The sequence below is a fragment of the Rhagoletis pomonella genome, unplaced genomic scaffold (assembly GCF_013731165.1).
Source record: "Rhagoletis pomonella isolate Grant_MI unplaced genomic scaffold, Rhpom_1.0 Rhpom_scaffold_00006, whole genome shotgun sequence".
NCBI lineage: Eukaryota > Metazoa > Arthropoda > Insecta > Diptera > Tephritidae > Rhagoletis > Rhagoletis pomonella.
The window spans coordinates 45,849,425-45,864,314 of NW_023458560.1; positions in this window are offsets into that span (position 1 = coordinate 45,849,425).

The following is a 14,890-nucleotide window of genomic DNA, read 5'->3' on the forward strand; positions in this document are numbered from 1 at the left end:
ATTCAAAAATTCAAAATAAAACTTTGAAAAACGGTTGCATTCCTTCATTTTAGGTAAAAATTACATAGGAATATATGTGGGTCCAGCCAGACCTATGTGTTACGAATGTGATGTATTAATCAACATCTCTATATATCTAGCTTTATATATATGATACCAACACGAGTTTTTACAGATTGGTAATTCACTAAACTTTAGTGAGCTACCTGAAATTTCAAGCCTCTAGCTATATTTAAAGTACCCTTTTTTGTAATTTGAAAATGGAAAAGGCCTGGCTGGACTCATGTGTCAGACGAAGGGTTAATATAATTGATAGCATAAATTAAATATTGCAATATTGGCATCAATTTAAAGACGATAGGAAATTTTAATCCTGAAAATATTTTTAGGGGATTTGCCAACTGATTGAAAAATTGTATTCATTGAAATTTGTAAAATAAATGAAATATTGCAATACGAATATTAAACTAAAGAGGATTAGGAAGCTTACTTTTGAAAATATTCTTGAAGCGGGTTGCCACTTATTTGAAAACTTTAATTCACTATATAAACTAAGTGTTGCCATATGGGTATCAAACGAGAGTACTTGAGAATAATAAAATTGCAACAGGCCGATATCTGTACATAATAGATGTTAAAGAAAAATTAATAGGGGGTTTATTAGATCAACAGAAGCCAAATCTAAAATTTCGGTATGTTTGTCTGTATGTTTGCAAGCGCATCCCGCAAAAGCTAATGTATGGAATTAAATGCAGTTTTGCTAGAGCTCTAATTGAAAATATAGAATCCATTTTTTTTTTTTGTTTTAGTTTATCGTCGATCATTATTCCTAGGTATTTGAACGTATTAACTTTTTCCAGTGCGTCGTTGTTTATATTTAGAGTTAGCAACGCACCGTTCTCAAAATTTCGCCTTGATATAACCACAAACTTAATTTTTTTTATTTCTGTGTGGAAGGGTTTTCGCTAAAAAAAATTAAACTTTTCGTTGCTGCTGCCAAAAAAAATAAGAAATCTGAGAAGTCACGTTTTACAATTTCATACAGTTCTCTTTACAATGCATTTCACTAAACTACTGAACGGCTGCATCGACTTGGTTCATATTTGGCAACACGTTGAAAATAAATATTTTGACCAAAAACTTACTCGGTATTTAGCTCGGGATATTCCTAAAATTCTTATACAGACTAAAACGTAAAAAACCAATATATCACTAAAACCAATTACGCTGGGGAACTGAAACTTAGCACTGATGCATATATTGCAAATGCATTGGGAAAGGGGGCGTGGCTCCTTCCTTCCATGCAAACTGAACTTCTCATAAAGCTTATGTCTGGAACTGCTTACGCTAACGTCCTGAAATTCTACACAGCTACATATGTTATCAATACCGTAGTTATGGAGAAAAGTGATAATTATTGGAAAGGCTGGATCGATATACATTTACGTAAACGCGCAAGTATCACTCGATTGGGAACCATTTTCTCCTAGATTTATAAATCCCATTGAACTATTGTAACTTTGTCTTTAATTTTCAGTAAGGTAAAATTTTTGTGAAAATTTTGAAGAATTTTTTTAAGTTTTTCACAAAGAATGGAGCTTTGCTTTTACGAGTTTCGCTATAAACTGTCCTATCTACATACATACCTATTTGCATAAAATGATAGCCGTTTTCGTTGTTCGGAATAAACTCAAAAAACACTGAATAGAGTTCCGTCAGAGGTTATCTTACATACATATATGGTCCAATTACATGCTACTATAAAACTCGCTAGGTGGTGCTGGAGTAGAGTTATTTATAAAAATCGTATTTATTAACCGATTTCGTTCAAATTTTAAATGTGAGCTATGTACCTGTATGATGGAAAATCTTTTGATAAAAATTTACCCGATTAGTGCCACTGGAGTTAAGGTAGAAATTCATAACACGTATTCATTTTATGGTAAGCAATGGTTTTGCAGAAAATAAGCCCAATGGATGGCGCTGCAGCCGAAATGTATAGAAACCCCGTGTGGTTGGTCTGCTTTGGACCTATGTTTAAGTTATACGAATTTAGTTTTCAGATGTTTAAATGAAACATGGGGTTAAGTTTTTCTGACGCCCTCATGCACGATCATGCGGTCTTGCATCTACCCTGAAATCAGTTCATAAATTTTACCACGAATTGTAAAAGTGGCGAATTAACAAGGAAAGATCACCGTAGGTATATCAACTGCTTCATTTGAAAGATACTCAAGAGGAGATCACACTACTCATTTAGCAATGTACCGGAAAACTTTTCATCCTATGGGACAGCGAGGATTCTTGGCCTTCCTATAAAGAAAATGCACTTCTGTGCTCTTGAGTTTCCCTATAAGAACTTTTATTGGCATACGTAAGATCATACAAAAAGATTACGCATGATTGGCAGAGATCTCACAGGTGAAAATAAGACCATCAGTAAAGCTCATGACACCAGGGATTGGTATTCCATATGGTATCACAGCGTTACTACTATTTGCCTATGTGTGAGGAGGATACTGCGCCTTAGTGGTTTCAACTTAAATCAAAAACTTTGACTTTACAGACTAATTTTGTTTTTAAACGCTCTTTTGCATTGGCTAACGCAAAAGCTCTTATTAGGCGCCGCGAAGTTAGCGGGCATTGGCTAGTAGCAAATAAAATTGCGGTTATAGTGACCGATAACGCCGCAAATATGAAGGCTGCAGTACGTGATGGTGGTTGGCGGCATTGGGGCTGTTTCGCACACACTTTAAATTTGATTGCACAGGCAGGTTTAACAGAAATTCAGGCGGTATTAGATAAGGTTAAATATATTGTTCGTTTTTTTAAAAAAAAGCTCCTATGCATACGCCAAGCTCAAAAGTACATCAGAAAGCATGCAGATTCCCATGTTAAAGTTAATAAATGATGTTGTTACGCAGTGGAATTCAACGTACGAAATGTTGGAGCGATTTTTAAAACTTAAAGATGCTGTGATAGCAACCTTAGCTTTAGTGAAGTCGTCTATGCAGGTCAGAGACGAATTTGTGAAGGGAATTGCTCCTTTAAATAACGAAGAGTGGCTGATTGTAGCGGAAGTTGTGAAGGTAATGGAAATTTTTAAATGCATCACTACCTTAGTAAGTCAGGAGAAACATGTTAGCGATTCTTCTATAATGCTTTATGTCAAACAGCTAAAAAAACATTTGCAATCTTTTGCCATTAAAGAACTGTCTTGCTCAGTACAAAAGATGGTCCAGAAGCTAGTTCATGAACTAAATGATAGATTTAAGGATATTGAAACAAATGAGCTAATAACACAGGCAACAATTTTAGATCCTCGTTTAAAAAAATTTGGCTTCATAAATGAACTCTCTTACAAAAGTGCTGTAGACAAATTGTATTCAAAAGTAGCAAACATTTCCATTGCAAACCAGGAGATTGAAATTGTTGAGGCAAATGAAAGTCAGCAGGTTCAATGTAGCAATGTTGAAGAAAAATTTGATTTAGTTTGGAAGGATTTTGACAATCAAATTCAACAATTTACACGGCCACAAAGCCAATTAGCAAGTGCCATAATAGAATTAGATAAATATTTGGCTGAACCGATTCTGCCAAGAAAAGACAGCCAAGGCAAACCACAAGATCCTCTCAGTTGGTGGAATCAACGTAAACATATCTATCCTAAATTATACCAGTTAGTTAAAAGGAGGTTATGCATTTCGGCGACATCCGTTCCATGCGAACGCATTTTTTCCCATGCCGCACAGTGTTGCGAAACCGGAATTTTTTGGAAATCATATTGCCTAAACTGTAATTTTAATTGTATCGATGAGAAACTTCTACAGATTGGTCAGAATGAAATCCCAAACAGAATGAGTGAAAAAAAAAATGTACACCGAAAAATTTTCAACAAAAGTCAAAAAAAAATAATAATTGTTCGAAAAATTCACAAAAAAAAATTTATTTTAATTGTTCTTTTATTTCTGATAAATACCCTATGATTAGTTTTTTAAATAAACTATAGGGTGGTCCGAACAAGAATTATAAACGTCAAATTTTTATGATTTTTCGATATTTGTTGAAAAACTCTGAAATTTTATATAAAACCAAAATCTATTTCATTTCTTATTTGAAAGGTGGCAATAAAAGCTTTAATTTGATACCGGTTTGAAGTCAATAGCTTCAGTTTTAAGAGAGTTATGCTCATTTTTGTGGAGTGCTAGAATAGATGTAGAATAAAAAAAAAAAACCACAAAATAAAAACAATACAAATAAGCGCGCAATAACGGATTATTTCACCCACCTACCTAGACGTAAAAACAAAGGGGGAGAGAGAGAGAGCGAAAGAGAGACACACATGCGGACTAATTAGTGACAAAACACTGAAGATGGCGATTAGCCGAAACCGGTCTGAAAATAATAAAAATTTGACGCGGGATGACGGAAAGTCACCCGAAAACCAATATGATTAAATTATTCAATAAGTGATTCCGAGAATTTCCGTTCTATTTCTATGGAATAAATACTGAGAGTGATATACTAAAATCGCTATAACTCCCAGGAGGGCAGGTATGGGCAACTGATTTTTTCACAGTTCGTTGAAAACAAATTATGTAACATTTCTGTAGTGGTTTGGAACTGGGACTCTCTGGGACTTTTTAGATATTGCTTACCTAACCCAAATTTAAAGGAAAAATGGACCTTTAGTCGGGTTTTCGCTCTAAAAAAGGTGCATATGAAAATGTCTCAAACAAGATTCCTTTTTTTTTACAGAAGATACTTGTCCGAAGGCAGATTTTTTTTCCGAATCAAAATATCTGTCACCAAAATCAAATGAGATCATTTTGAATACAGCCCTGAAATCCCCTCTTTTCGTGAAAGTTTTGTATATTTGACTTCTAAAATCAATTAAAAATCAACGGGTCAACATAAAAATAAGCTTTATGTGTTTTTTGTTTACTTCGAATGTCTGTGACAAAATTGCATCATTAAAAACACTGAAAAAAATAATCGGAAAAAAGTTACTTTTCCACTAGCCGCAACACAGTGTGCCGGACAAATAGTGACAGAAAACCGAGAAAATTTAGATGCTTCAAAAATATCACAAGTCGTATTTTTGAACTACAATTTAAAATGAACTGATGTCAAAAGTGAGTGCATGGTGTTTTTTGCTTAATATTTGCAATGTTTTTCAATTAATTTTTTTTTATTATGTTTTTATAAAAATGTGGTTCATGCTTTAATCAAAACTATACAAGTCAAACTTTCAAACTTTACACAGAACATAGAAAATTTCAACGAATTCTCGTCTAAATTTTGACCTGTTTAATCTGAGTTTTTAGAAAAATTTTGAGTACGCAGATAGATCGGTTTTTTAATTCTAGTGGAACAAGATCAAGTTTTAAGCGCTAAAAAATCCGGTTGATTTTTAATGATTATTTATTGCTGACTGCTTTTTGCACTTTTTACCAAATAAAAGTGAATTTCTTGAAGAATAAAATGCGCATGACCGTTTGCAAACAAATAAAAAAAAATTAGCGCTATTTTTTACAAATTGCACTTGCTATATGCATAAAACCGCAATTCCCGTCGAAAATAACACAAAAGTTTAACTTAAAAACATTGCAAATATTAAACAAAAAACAAGATGCACTTACTTTGCCAGTGTACATACATATTTGTGTTTAAAATTAACTACTTATAAAATAATTTTTGTGGCACGAACATATACATACTTGCGCTTTCTAAAAATGGGAATAAAAATTGGATTCGCATAAAATTTTAATTCCAATAACTAATATTTTAGTGAAAACATTTACAATAAAGCTTTCAGTAACTTTTGGCAAATTTGAGCGATTATGTGAAATTATGCATGCGTTTGTACCTACATATCCATTTATATTATTTTAAATAAAGCTAATAGTAAAATTTAAAATCGAATATGGATATGACAATTAAGAAAAAAAAAATAAAATTTATTACTTGGTCCGTCGGGGATTTGAACCAAGACAAACGGCGAGACGCCAAAAAGTTGCATCGCCTCTAGCGTACACGCCACGGCACATTACTGAAACGGCAATCTCTAAATCACTACACATATGAAATTTTTCATTCGTCCAAGGAGACAAACGCATAAATATGTGTGCATTTATAAATGTAAATATGTGCATAAATATGTACGATTGTTCTGCTTTCGTCTTCCCCTCGCCGTCCTCCAACCACAGACAAATTATTAAATTTCTGCGAATTGTCACGACGCCACCAAAATTAACCCTTGGTTGACGAAATATTTAGGTTTTCGCATAAGTTTACATTTAATAATGCCATACTCGTACATTTTATATGGAGAAGAATATTAATTAATTTAAAATTCTGCATGTAACCATGTTCTCGACGATACATGTAACTTTCATCAAGATTAACCATAAAAATTGTGCTTCATTAACAGTTGGAACCAGCTGAAACCAAAAAAACTATGTCCGCAAAATGGGTTAAAAACCAACTGGAATTGACATTTTTTACACGCATACATGCATACATTCATATACACATGTACAGTGGAGTAGCACTAGCTTGGACATTGCATTGCTTGTACTTTGATGTGTTTGAATCTTATATGGTACTGAAGATTTGCTTACGGATGAAAAATATTAAAAATCGTCCGTGCATATATGTAAATATACTTTTATAAACGCTTTGAAGTATAGAAATTTTTAATATTAAAAAATAAATAAAATAATTTTTTTGTATATATGTAAATGGTGTTCAAGGCACATTGACCCACCTGTACAAAAATCGTGGCACGTCATGGACAAAAATTTTACAATTTCGGACCGAAAAATGTGAAAACGAGCTAAGTTGCCACGTTACATCTGTGAACTTCCGATAAAACCACATATGTTTGTGATTTAAGAAGTTTTGATTTTATTAAAAAAAAATTAATGTATTTTCCTGCAGAAAACGTGCACTTTTATTTATACTAGTTAATGATTGAAATATTGGTATGGAACAGAGAAATAGAGTGTTTTGCCAAAATCACCAAAAATTACCAAAAATAGTCAAGATTCGAGATAACTTATTTTACTGGTTATAGAGAAATAATTGCCACTTTTCACTTGGCTGGCCGAGATTTCTTCATTTTAAGATTTTAGAATTTTTGTGCCGGATTGACAAAGTTGAGCTTGTTGGTGATGAATTTGCGGGGAGATGTGCTGCGGTTGTTTTTATGAATGAATTTACTTGGCCTTGAGAAATATGCGCATGCGTTTATGAATGAAATAATTATTGTTGTATTTGAATATGCGCGTAATTATGTATGTGTGTATGTATGCTGCCGTGAGTTGTACATATGTACATTTGTATATATGTGCGTGGTATTTAGACAGCAATATGCACCTGTGTATGGATGTACTTATATATGCATGCAAAAACGTTGTCAATTAATGGAGCATGTAGTACATATAGATACATATATGTATGCGTGGGAAATGCATTTTCATTTGACTCCAAAACTATTGGGGCATATTAGTAGACGAAATAAAGTCGACTCTTAAGTTAAAGTTTGTCAGCCCCAAATAAGAAGAAAGTTAGTATGTACTTACATATATGTAATATTATGTGCAGGTGCAAGAACGTTATTAATAAATGATTTTGGAGTATGTGTATGGGGTACATATTCACATATGTAAGTACATACATACATACATTGAGCTGCCATCAACAAATTATGTTTATTTATTTTTAATGATTTTCATTTAAAATATAATTCAATCTGGAACAGAAACCACAATAATAAAAGTTTAAAAGCTTGCACAAATTGCAAAAAATGAATCAACCTTCAAGAAATGGTCATCCAAATTTTTTATTTGAATATTTAATATATTTTCGGGTATGCAGTATTGTAGTCCATTCAATTATATTATAAGAAAGTGCAAGTTTCAAGTTGATTTTTTAGATTTTTTTGTTGGGGTGTTGCTGTTTATTTTTCATACAAAAAAAATTGGTTCATGTGTTATATGGAAGAAAATGCGAACACCCTCCACAAAAAAGAAATTCTAAGAAATCAACGGTAATTTTTAACGACTAGAAACTTGGACTTTAGTGTACTTGATTGAATGGACTACAAAGCTGCATACCCGAAAATTTTCTAAATATTCTAACTAAAAATTTTTAAATTTTTATAACAATTTTTTGAAGTTTGATTAATTATTTTGCAAATTGTGCAAGCTTTTAAACTTTTATTATTGTGGTTTCTGTTATAGATTGAATTATATTTTAAAGGAAATTATTAAAAATAAATAAATAAACATAATTTGCAAACAATATCATTTTGAATTTCGTTGCTAATTAGTTGATCGCATCTGTATGTACTACAAGTATCCATATGCGCATGCCTGGGAAATGGATTTGCATTTGAATCCAGAACTATTATTTACAAATAATATCTACGAGTATTGCAGTAAAAGTCAAAAACAACTTTGAAGTTAACAAACACATTGCTTTATACATTTTTTTGTTAATGCGTCCATCTTTAAAGTGAGTATGTGAAAATACCAATTTTATCATTTTTTTAACTAGCATGCATTTTTACTATTTACATAATATAATACTCGTACAAGAAGCGAACTTGAACAGATGCTTTTTAAGTTTTTAGCAACATTAACTACTGAATAAATTATATTTAACAAATGGTCATGCAGAAATGCAAATCAGCAATTCTAACTAATATAAAAGTACATTTAATATAATTTAACTATATTAATTTATTTAATTTTATAAAAAAAAGTATACATGAATACGTTTCTGCATTCACCTGCAACCTAGCAACACATAGTCAGACACTTGCAACAAATATAAAATTATCATAACAGAAATTTACATTTTTCTCTGTTAACGCTTCTTGAAATGTTAATCGCGCTGTGGTGATATTCCATGGATTTATTTTTCAGCCAAACAATTTTACGTTCCAAAAATTTGCACCTTCTCTATCTATCTAAGTTCTCTGGCTATATTTACTTGCCTTTGTATTCTCCGTATGGGTCTGTGTTGTTGCACTTTTTGAACACACCTACATACATATGTACATATGTATGTACATCACGATTGAGAGAATACAAAGGTTGCGCCGATCTCGGACCGCTATTCTTCTCTTAACGAATTTGACAGAATCGTTGTTTGCATGACGTCACACTGGTGCAACATGTTTACGTTTTCCTTGCAACATTTTTTCTTCTTCTTCCATTCTTGCTCACGTTTTGGCATTTCTCTCTCGCAATTGCACCAGTGTGACGTCACACAAAAGTTATTCTCAAAAATCCTCTCTGATCGGCGCAATCTTGTATTCTATCATTCTTGTATGTACATATGGATATGTATGTACATAGTACGCTTCCACATAGTCGCTGTTGCATGGCTTGGCGTTTTTCACAACTAAGCTACAACAACAACTAATTTATACAAGCAATGATTTAATTTTCAATACACCTACACACAGAGATTGCATTACCATTAAATTTATTATAATGTTACTAAAGTGCCAAAATATCAACTGAGATTTAACGCTGCTGTTCACTGTTTATTGTAAGTATGTAGGCGGTTTTTATGGGCGCCAAAAAGTATGCAACAATCTTGTATAAATGATACAATAATTTACGATGGTTTACATTCGCACCCAACAAGCATTTCAGTAAATGTTTTTAAAAATAACTTAAAGTAAGTTTGCTATAATAAGCGTTAAATAAGCATTTTTAATATTAAGCTTATTAAAAGTTTTTTCAAATAAACCTTTAATAAGTTTTTAGAGCGAATGTTTATTTTACGTGTTTACGTTTTTTAAAATATATTGTTAAAAGAAAAAATTAAATAAAACCGATGCGGTATAAAATAATCCAATCCAGGACCCGCTGCGCTAATCGGTGGAGCATTCGAGTCTTCAAATGATGAGTTCTCCTTATCCTTTTTTTGTTTAACATTCAGGTAAAAATGTATTAAATTTTTTTCAGAAAAGTTCATCAATGAGAATGGTGGGGATGAAGCGGAATATATAGCTGCATCGATGTCGTTTTTCCAATTTGCCAATAACCGCATGTAATTGAAAGCACGCAACAAGATGTAGTAATTAACTTTTTTATGCTTAATTTTTGTGTGTTATCGTAAATTTGTATGCTAAAATGTCTATTCCCTATTTATATTTTCGCGACTGTAGTTGAGTCCTCCGAAAATTCGCATTTCGCTTAGTTTCTAGATGTTAAGCAATCTATGTATGAGTTTTTAATGAAATATCTTTAAATAAAGGGTTATAAAAATGTTTATAACTAGCTTTGTTTTGAAAATTTTTAGTCAGTTTATATTCATACGCTTATAAACAACTTTTTTTGAACCTTTATTATAAGTTTACACTTTTACGCTTATAAAAAGCTTTCTTTTGAACATTTATTACAAGTTTATATTTCTACGCTTATAACCAATGTTCCTTTTTGATTATATTACGCTTACTTTCAAGCGTTTTATAAACAAAAAATCAACGTTTTGTAAGCTTAATGTTTATAATTGAAAACTTAAAAAAAACTTTCTTTAAGTTTATTTTGCTTGTTGGGCACTGTATTTACAAATACATACATATGTACATATATTCATATGTACACGTGTGCCATAGTTAACGTTTATTTTTATACCCGAGCGCACTTGTGTACAAGGGTATATTAGTTTTGTTCACATAATATACCGTTATTAATGATCAGAATGAAAAGAGAAATCGATTAAACCATGTCTGTCTGTCCGTCCGTCTGTCCGTCCGTGTACACGATAACTCGAGCAATCATTGAGATATCTCAACGAAATTTGGTATGTAGGTTTCCGCTAATCCAAGGTAGGGTGGTATTGAAAATGGGCGAAATCGGACTGGAACCACGCCCACTTCCCATATAACGGTAATTTTCAGAAATACGAAAACTGCGATATTTTAGTAACTACTGGAGATTATTAACTCAAAATTGATATTTACAATAAGTTTTAGACGAAAAATAAGAATATTATAAATTTTCGGAAAATGGGCGTAGCCACGCCCACTTATGGTTACATGTGTATACCTTGGTAACCACTGCACCAATTTCTTCCAAACTTGGCACAGTGGTTGGCCTTGGTACAGCATACTAAATGGCCGAAAATTAAAAAATCGGACAATAACCCCGTCCACATCCCATATAACGGTAATTTAGAGAAATACAAAATCTTCGATAAATCAGTAAATATTAAAGCTAATTTATTCAAAATTGATGCTTGCAACAATTCTTTACCAAGAAATACGTTAATGGTAAAATTTTGGAAAATGGGCGTGGCACCGCCCACTTATGATCACATATATGTATATCGGTAACCGTTCTACCAATTTGTAAGTCTAAATGTCAATTTTGAGTGAATTATCTTCAGTAGTTACTAAAATATCGCAGTTTTCGTATTTCTGAAAATTACCGTTATATGGGAGGTAGGCGTGATTATTGTCCGATTTCGCCCATTTTCAATACCATCCGTCCCACGCCCAATAGAAGTGCATGTACGAAGTTTCGTTAAGATACCTCAATTTTTACTCGAGTTATCGTGTGCACAGACGGACGGACGGACAGACAGTCACCGCTTAATCGATTTCTCTTTTCATTCTGATCATTTATGTATAAATTTGTCTATATCTATCTCGATTCGTTTTGCCTGTTACAAACAACCGTTATGTGAACAAAGTTATAATACCCTTGTGCACAAGTGCGCTCGGGTATAAAAAAACCGCAAAAGCCGTCGGCAAAAAAAATATTAAAAAACAGTGCGAATTTTTAGGCGCTAAAAACTTGAACGTATTTTACTAAAATTGTATAGGCCTTGCAACTGCATACCCAATAATTTTGAATTTTTCTAAATTCGGTATTAAGTCTGAAAGTTTGCTTTATATGATTTTTGCATAAACCATGTTTTAATAAAAAAATATAAATAGCTTGAGAAACATCCTAAATATTAAAAGCAAGACCCCATTTATTCACACTTGACCGCCAGTGATTAATTGGAAAATCTAAATGGTTTAACAAACCCAACAAATCATGAAAACAAATAAAATCAAGGGTCCCAGATGAAGCATATCGAAATGGTACTATCAGCACTAATTGCGTCCTGGACATATACTCAGGCGACTATTCTACCAACCAACCAACTTCTGTGTGCGATGTTGGCAAGTATAGCAGAAAATAAATAAAATAAAATAAACTTTTTAATATACCACTTTTGATTTTGAAATTTTAGCAAAAACCATTATAAACTATTTATGAGATTGAAAACGAAAAACGTGGAACGCATGCATTACAAAGAATTAGATTTAATAGTCAAACTACATAACATAGACCTAAAATTTCTACAGCGCAAGTACAAAGTTTGAGATCGATTTTAAGCGATCTTTATTCATATACCCACATACATATGTACATACAAATATTACTTTCAATATCAATTCAATTCTATTACATGCGCCCCACGTTTTTAATTTTCAATCTCATAAATATTTTATAATGACTTTTGCTAAAATTTCAAAATCAAAAGTTATCAAAACAAATTCTATGGGACTGAGAAATATTATTTTCTACTTTTTAGTCCATTTATAAAAGCGTGGTATACTAAAAAGTTTTTATTTTATTTTATTTATTTTCTACTTTTTAGTCTTGTCTGTATAAAATTTTACAATAGGTTCAAAAATAATGCAAAGATATTAATAGAATGGTGCACAGCCATGCATATACATATGTATGTACATACATAAGAGCACCAGTTAATTTCATTTAAAAAAATGGCGTGTCATCCATTTCCGCTGTAGCGTATGTAGTGCATATTTTAGGCCCAATATACATATGACTACTTGCTGCGAGGCGTCATCTACCTTTAGAGTTTTGATATGATACTAGGCGACGAGGTTGATTTCTAGACTTTTATAGGATCTTTGCAAAGCAAAAGTTTTATAGCAATGAATGGTGTCTGGACACACCACACTGCAAGCTGATAAAAGCGTTGTAATAATAATAATAAAATATAAAATAATGTGGGGGCACGATAAATGTTGATTAAAAATTTCAATAGTTTCGTTCGGGAATTAAAGACGGATTCACCGTTCGTGTCCGGATACTTCTTGTTAGTAATTTTACGCGTTCCTCCCCCACTCTGTCTCACTGAGAGCGCGACAAAAATGTGCTGAACACTCTTTGTTCGAATCAAATTGATTTTGATTTTCTGTCCGAACGACTTGATGATTCGGGTTGCCGCGTTCTCCCTTATATGCGTTTGCAGCGAATTGCATGTATTATTTGCCCTCAAAATCGTATGTCGGCAACAATATCATCAGCTGTTTGCCTCACAACAAAATAAAATGTGCCGAACTGAACGGTGAACCGTACTTCAGCACCCTCTCCGGCAAAAATGTTTTGATAGCAAATAAAAAGTTGTCCGGACACGAACGGTGAACCCGCCTTAACAGTTGGGAACATGAATAAAATGGCATGTTACTCATACGCCATCTTGTTCAAATATTCTTTTATGTTTTTTTTTTTTTATTAATTAATACATAGTAGTAATAGTACTTCGTTCTCTCTTCTCTTTTACATACTACAATTTTTGAGTTTGGCGGGCTCCGAAACCATTGCATTTAAGTGGAATTAATTTTTCTTGTATGCTGTAATAAACAGCTTTACTCTATTTATGTTATAATATATATGTTGTAATTATGTTCATATGATGATATGTTTTCGTTCAAGTGTATATTCTTATGTTTTTACTTGTATATTTGAAGGTCATTATTTTGCAGAATAAATTTGGAGGAAGTACATTTATATCATTGTGCAAACAGAAGAAAAACAGATATATATAAATATGCAGTTTATGGATGTTCTGCATATGTATGTTCATATACATACATACACACGTATATAAGTATGCATGTATGTAAGTTAACAAATAAATTGTCTAGAAATCTCAGCAAAAAAAGAACTTATGTCGTCATCGTCAATGGACTGTGTGTGTATACATATTGTATTGAATTACAAAGCTCATACCATATAAATAAGCTTTATGTATTAAATACAGGTACATATATGTATGTATGCATAAATACCCTACGGGAAATGTATCTAACTATAAGCTAACTTTAAGTTGATTAGGAAGGAACTAAAGGACACTATTATTTGTATATTTCCTTTGAGGAAAACTAACTATATTTGTATGGCGATGGCCTCTAAATAGAAACGCGGTTAAAGGAAACAATCTCCAGATTGCGTCTGCACTACTCCTACACTACTTATCAACTAGTTTCAAGGGAGCTTTATGTAGCTAACTACAAGTTATATATTTTATAGAAATCCCGCAAAAAATCTAACTACAAGTGGGTTATTTTTATCAACTGATAATTTTTTTCTGCAGGGTAGCTATACTTATACATTTAGCATTTGTGTGGGAAGCAGCCTCGCTAAAATTTATAAATTGCTGACATGCCAGTTCTTAACTTTAGTAATAACAAAAATGTGCGTAAACGGTTGTAAATCTATTTATTGGTATGTACAGTGTACACACTTTATATATCGAGGGCTTATATTCAATACCCTCTATCTACAATTTTGATGAAAATGAGTTTTTGATGGTAACGTGAGCTCTTATTTATCCTTCAGCCATGACAATAATGCCAAACTTAAAATTTTGCTTTGATGGTATTATATTCTCATTTTGAAAAATCCACTATCGTTACAAAAGCAAAATCCTCTATCTACACAATTTTGCTGGAAAATCGTTTTCATTACCATTTTTTGTGGCAGGTCAAATAAAGACTGGGTTAGTTACATGTGCCGATGCATGTATGTATGTATATGTTCCGGTAAAATCCGATCTTAGG